Source organism: Euprymna scolopes, chromosome 17, assembly GCF_053919585.1.
Source record: "Euprymna scolopes isolate OS-2025 chromosome 17, ASM5391958v1, whole genome shotgun sequence".
NCBI classification, from domain to species: domain Eukaryota; kingdom Metazoa; phylum Mollusca; class Cephalopoda; order Sepiida; family Sepiolidae; genus Euprymna; species Euprymna scolopes.
Genome location: NC_136498.1, coordinates 123439090 through 123445781, shown reverse-complemented (window position 1 = coordinate 123445781; position 6692 = coordinate 123439090).

Sequence of the window (6692 nt, the reverse complement as noted above, 5' to 3'; positions counted from 1 at the left end):
GAGGAGTATTGATCTATCACTACTCATAACTAGGGCTAGGACAACAGCATATTCCTTTCGTTGTTTTGACTCTCGAATGTGTATCCGTTGATATCTTATAGGCTTTTATATAGAGTGATGTGGTTCTCGGTTGATTAACTGTGTCGGGTATATAGTCCACAGTCAAATCAATGAAAAGAATATGCTGTTGTCATAGCCCTATTCATAACTACTACTCCCAGGTCCACTCTGAGTGGTAGTACTTGCCAGGGTTCCATCCATGGATTAACTAGAAGTTGAGAATAACGTGAAACTGCCTATTGGTGAAGACGTCTTTTGTTCGACTAGAGTAAGTACTCTTTCTCTAGGACGCCGATTTCAAATTTCCCGACCTCTGGAAGCGAGACAAATAAAATCTATCTATCTATCTATCTATCTATCTATCTATCTATCTATCTATCTATCTATCTATCTATCTATCTGTAATACACGCATTCGTACATTCTTTCTTTCGCGGTTCACATATATCCTCTTTTCTTCTGACCCCCACCCCTCCATGTCAATCTCTAAATCCCCAGTCATCGCCCTTTTCCCCCCTCTTTTATTTTCGCTTTGTTCAACAATCTGACTGACCCGCACCTTGTTCGCTCGGCCGGCCCCGACCCAGCCCAGCTCGAACCAGCCCAGGTAATGACTGACGATTGTTTAACACTCCGTTAATCGCATTTCAATTATTGGTTCGAATTCGATGTCTCACGTTCTTTCCTGTCACAAGAACATGTTTGGGAGACAAAGAAAAAAGAAGAAATAAATAAAAAAAAAGAAATAAATTAGAAAAAGAAATAGATAAAAAAGAAATAAAAAAGAAATGGATAAAAAAGAAATAAAAAAGAAATAGATAAATAAAGAAATAAATAAAAAAGAAATAAATTAAAAAGAAATAAAAAGAAATAAATTAAAAAAGAAATAAAAAGAAATAAATTAAAAAAGAAATAAAAAAGAAATAGATAAAAAAGAAATAAAAAAGAAATAAATAAAAAAAGAAATAAATAAAAAAGAAATAAATTAAAAAAGAAATAAAAAGAAATAAATTAAAAAAGAAATAAATTAAAATAGAAATAAATAAAAGAAGAAATAAATAAAAAAGAAAGAAATAAGAAAAAGAAATAAATAAAAAAGAAAGAAAGAAGAAAAAGAAAGAAATAAAAAAGAAAGAAATAAAAAAGAAAGAAATTAGAAAAAGAAATAAATAAAAAAGAAAGAAATAAACAAAAGAAATAAATAAAAAAAGAAATAAATAAAAAAAGAAATAACTTAGAAAAAGAGAAGAGAGAGAGAGAGAGAGAGAGAGAGAGAGAGAGAGAGAGAGAGAGGTTAGGGGAGGACGAGAGAGGTTTCAACCAATCCGTTGGTCATTGCAGGAAAACATCTTTTGTCGTTTCACAACCTAATAAAACGACTTCATAATCTGCAACAGATCAAGAAGGAAAGGAGAAGTAAGCAAAGAAAGACTGATCTTTTTTCGGAGTACTCCTCCTCCTAAACTAGTTGCTCAACCAAGGTTTTAGAGTGTAGTATATTCTATTATTTCAATCCATAGAGTGGGAGAGAAAATATATGGATCAATGCATTTCTCAAGTGCATTAATGAAATTACAGCAGTAGGCCCCTAAACTAATTAATCAAGCATAACGAGTATATGAACACAGTTACTAGGCGTAAGGGGTCGTGATGTGTGTTGTATTTAGTTTAATTCAGTTTAATTTAGTCTTATGTAAAAAGGAGGTAGAAGCCCTTAGTGAAAATTCATTCTATTTTTTGTGAAATTTAAACAATATGCGTTCGACATCGATTAATGACTATTTCTCAAATTTCAGTTTCTTTGGAGTATTTTAAAGGGTTTTTAAGGGTCATAATATAGACACAGTTTCCTATCTGAATATTTAAAATATTTCAGATTTGCATGAATTTGAACCGTCGTCATTTGCCCTAAAATGAAAGCAGGAAGTTAGTACATTACAAAAGAACACACACACACACACACACACACACACACACACACACACACACACACACACACACACGCAAACACACTGATAAACACACGCACACACACACACAAACACACACGTACAAACACACACAGACAAACAAACACATAAACAGACCCACACAGAAAAACACACTAACACATGGACAAACAAATACACACAAACACACACAGGCAAACACATACACAAGCAAACACACTCATACAAACACACATATAAACACACACGCAAACACACACACAAACACACACATACAAACACAAGACAAACACACATATAAACAGACACACACCGCCAAACACACTAACACATAGACAAAAAAACACACACAAACACACACATACAAACACACACAAATACACACAGAGACAAACACACACGCCAACAAACACAGACATCCAAACACACACAGACACACACAAACAGACACACAGACAAACACACACAAACACACACTCAAAAGTGTTACAGTTGTCAATTTAGCAAAATTGCTTGAATTTTGATTTCATCTTAAGAACTCATAAGCATAAGCTTTAAATTTTTAGCATTTTCTAATATCAAAACAATAAAATGTTGATCAAAATTGGAATAAAAATTCTAGACATTTCTTAAGAAGTTAACGTAAAAAAAAAAAAATGACTTCATTTGTTGTTTGAACATTTTTCGGATTAGGATACTCATTTCCTTGGCATAAATTTTGAACACTAAAACCAACGCTACTTCACAGTTTATGACATTGTTAGCGAAAAAAAAAAAATTATTAGCTATTCATTGTTGCCTTCACGGGCAAATGCAAACTTCACCATTAAAAAAAAAAATTAAAAAAATAATAATTCTGATTTCGTTTATTAACGTCTCTCTGGAAAGGGATGGAATACATTTCCAGAGGATTTCCCTCAATCCTGGCTCCAAACCAGGAGCTTCAAAGATCAAGGGTTTTCCTAAGGATATTGGTGGTACCTACAATAGCAGAAGTCTGAAGGCCGCCTAAAACATCGGTGATTCGTAGTTTTTTCAATTGTCCTTCCAGACGACTTGATACTACTCCTAGTGTACCAACTACGATCGGGATTATTTGTGTTTTAACCCTGTGTATATGCCTTATCTCCAAGGCCAATGGAGCATGATTGCTCCACTTCTCATTCTTCTTCTATCTCACATTCCTGTCCCAGGGTACTGAGAAGTCTACAATCTGCCAGTTTTTTGAGACCTTGTCAATGACGACCAAATCTGGACAATTATGTTCCAATTGCTTGGTCGTTATGACACTTTTGTCCCACCATACCTCTACCTTGCCATCCTCACTTGTTCTCACTTCATCAGGCACCTCCTCAAACCATTTTCCAGCACACTTCACCCCAACCTTCTTACACACCTCCCAATATATCCGGAGTCCCATGTGATCGTGTCTTTTGAAGTACTCTCTCTGGGCCAGTCCACTACACACTGCTGCAAGGCGCGCAATTGACTCTGAGGTCTTACCACAAATCCGGCATTCTGCAGCAACTTCCTCTCCTAGAACCACTTTTTTGAACAATCGTGCCCCTAATGCCTGCTCTTGTGCTGCACAAACAAAAGCTTCAGTACCCTTAGCCAGATACCCAGCTCTAAGCCATTGCCATGATCTTTCATCAGCCACTTCTGCTATATCCTGGAAGAACCTTCCATGCATTTTCTTCCTAGCCAGTTCCTCTGCCCTTTCTCTATCCATACGTTTCACATAATCAGCCTTGGTCTCACATACCTCCACTTCATTGGCCACAACCTTAAGCATCCACTCCTCACTTCTAACCACATGCTCCTTCAACGACATCTCCTCGGTTCTAACAATCTTTTACACTTTTTAATCCTCTCCCATCATCTTTCCTCTTTTGATACAGCCTTGCTACGCTACTTCGAATGTGAAATATACCAAACATTGCTAAAACTCTTCTTGTTTTGATATCCATGGCATGCAAATCCTTGTCGGACCATTCTAAAATTCCCACAATGTATCTCAAAACACTGACTGCCCATGCATTTACTGCTTTCATTAGATTTCCTCCATACAGTTTCGATTTTGCAATTAGTTTCACTCTTCTAAGATACTCCTTCCTGACTTTTTCCTTCATTTCTCTGTTCATGATGCCTACACCCTCCAGCACTCCCAAATACTTATACCCTGTATCTTCTATTTCTTTCATGATTTCTCCATTTGGCAGCACTATTCCATTCGAATGAACCTTTACTCCTCTTTTCATCACCAGCACCACACATTTACTAATCCCAAACTCCATCCCAATGTCTCCTGAGTATGTCCCCACAAGTTCTACCAGTCTCTCCATTTCCTTTTCATTTCTACCGAATATTTTCAAATCATCCATAAACAGTAGATGGTTGAGGCGTCTGTCACCAGATCCAGATTATACCCCAGATTTTCTCTCTTCAAGAGGATGCTCAGTAGCATCATTATCATTACAAAAAAAGTGGAGATAACGAATCTCCTTGGGATATTCCACGTTTAATGCCAACCTGTCCAGCACCTCTCTGTTTTCCATTGAGCCATACTCGTCCCCAAAAGCCGTACCACATTCCTAGCAACCTTCATCATCAATAGTTTTTCACGGATCCACGAATGAGGAACCATGTCGTAAGCCTTTCTGTAATCGATCCATGCTGCACTCAGATTCCTCTTCTTCCTCTTTGCATCCTGCATTAATGCCTTATCAATCAGTAATTTCTCCTTGGTACCCCTCGAGCCTTTCCGACACTCTTTCTTCTTCTTCTTCTTCTTCTTCTTCTTCTTCTTCTTCTTCTTCTTCTTCTTCTTCTTCTTCTTCTAATAATAATAATAATAATAAGAAGAAGAAGAAGAAGAAGAAGAAAAAGAAGAGGAAGAAGAAGAAGAAGAAGAAGAACAACAACAACAACAACAACAACAACAACAACAACAACAACAACAACAACAACAGATTTTGCCGTTCCAGCAGACTACAGAGTGATATCAATGAGACTGGGAAGCCAGAGAGCTCAAAAGGATTTGGAAAATGTAGAAAATCAAGCTAACACCACCAACAGTAGGAGCACTAGGAGCAATACTGAAAAACGTGGGAGAGACTGGAATAAGAGGGATAGCTGAAAAGATACAACACATAACAATAATGAAAAGTGAAAATATATTAAGAAAACCCCTAGAATGCGGAGAATAACATCACATATGAACTACATATACAAACTGGACATACAGAAATGGCTACAGATGTAAAAAAAAAAAAAAAAAAAAAAAAAACAAACAAAGGAACATCACATGGAATCATGAAAATTGAGACCGTATAAATTGTAAGATGTGAGTCGGGGTTCATCAATTTATAATCGGGATTTATCGATTTATAGGACCAAGGTTACGGGTGTCGCAATTTTATTGAAGTCAGAAGTATCATTATTATTAGAAGTATCATCATTATCCGCGGTATCATTAAAGGTAATTTTAATGGGATCGCCGATTAATACATAGATTTCACCAGTCAACACCCTTACATAAAAAATAAAAATGAAATCGAAAAAATAACGACATTCGACAACAAACAACACGAAATCACTGCATTAACATGAAATAAACAACATTTATTTACGTGTTAGGAATATTAGTTAAATTGTTCCAACATAATTGTTTTCTTGGGTTGACTGTTCATAATGAAGGATTAATGAAGTGGGGGATTCTGTGAGAATAGCACGGCGCCGGAAATAACCGATTTGTTTAGGATAGGAGTGCCGCTATTTTTTTTTAGAAGAACAGTCCATGAATCAAATAAGCGGATGCGTGTGTGTGTGTGTGTGTGTGTGTGTGTGTGTGTGTGTGTGTGTGTGTGTGTGTGTGTGTGTGTGTGTGCGTGTGTGTGTGTTCGTATCATACGAACAGTAGTTCGAAATAATAATATCCAAAAGGAGATTTAAGTTCTCGTTAGATGTGGTAATTTTCCATGATGTGTATTATAGTGCATTTGCATTGCACGTAATATCAGGACGGGGGTTTTAACGTCTCCCGCAGACGGAGTTATCCTGAACATGTGCTGGTCTTGAGAAATCGAAGAGGAAAACTAGTTTGATTTTGCGGGCAAATCCTTATATACAGGCCTCCTCGAACGTTCAAATGTTACATAGAGTTATCATTGAAGTTATCACTAGGGTTATCATAGAGGGGCACCAAATTGACGTTTGGTGTATAACATAAAAGGGGAGGACCATAATTGTATTTGTTGTCATGGGATGATTATTATTAGAATGAAAGGAGATTATGCGTGCCATAAAAGAATTCCGTGTGCGTATGATCGTCTAGTTTCATATGCGGTTGTGTGTGTTCATATCTAATTGTTCATATGCTTTTGTGTGTGTGTGTTACATGCATTTTCTTCGACATACCTTACTTCATGTGTCGTCGATGTTGATCCATCTGGAATTCATCTTCTCTTGGAGGGAGACTGGTACCTGTTAGACGAAGATTTATCACTCCAAGACGATGAATTGGTTTTATAGTTTTTTATTTTCCCTCCAGATGTCGACACAGAATATGGAAGTGAATCTTGCTTGCTTTGAACACGTCAGCGTCCCCCACCCCCAGTGAAGGGGAGGGAACAGCTATTAAGCCGTCCGTCTTCTTCAAAGTCCAAATCCAGTCTCTCAGATC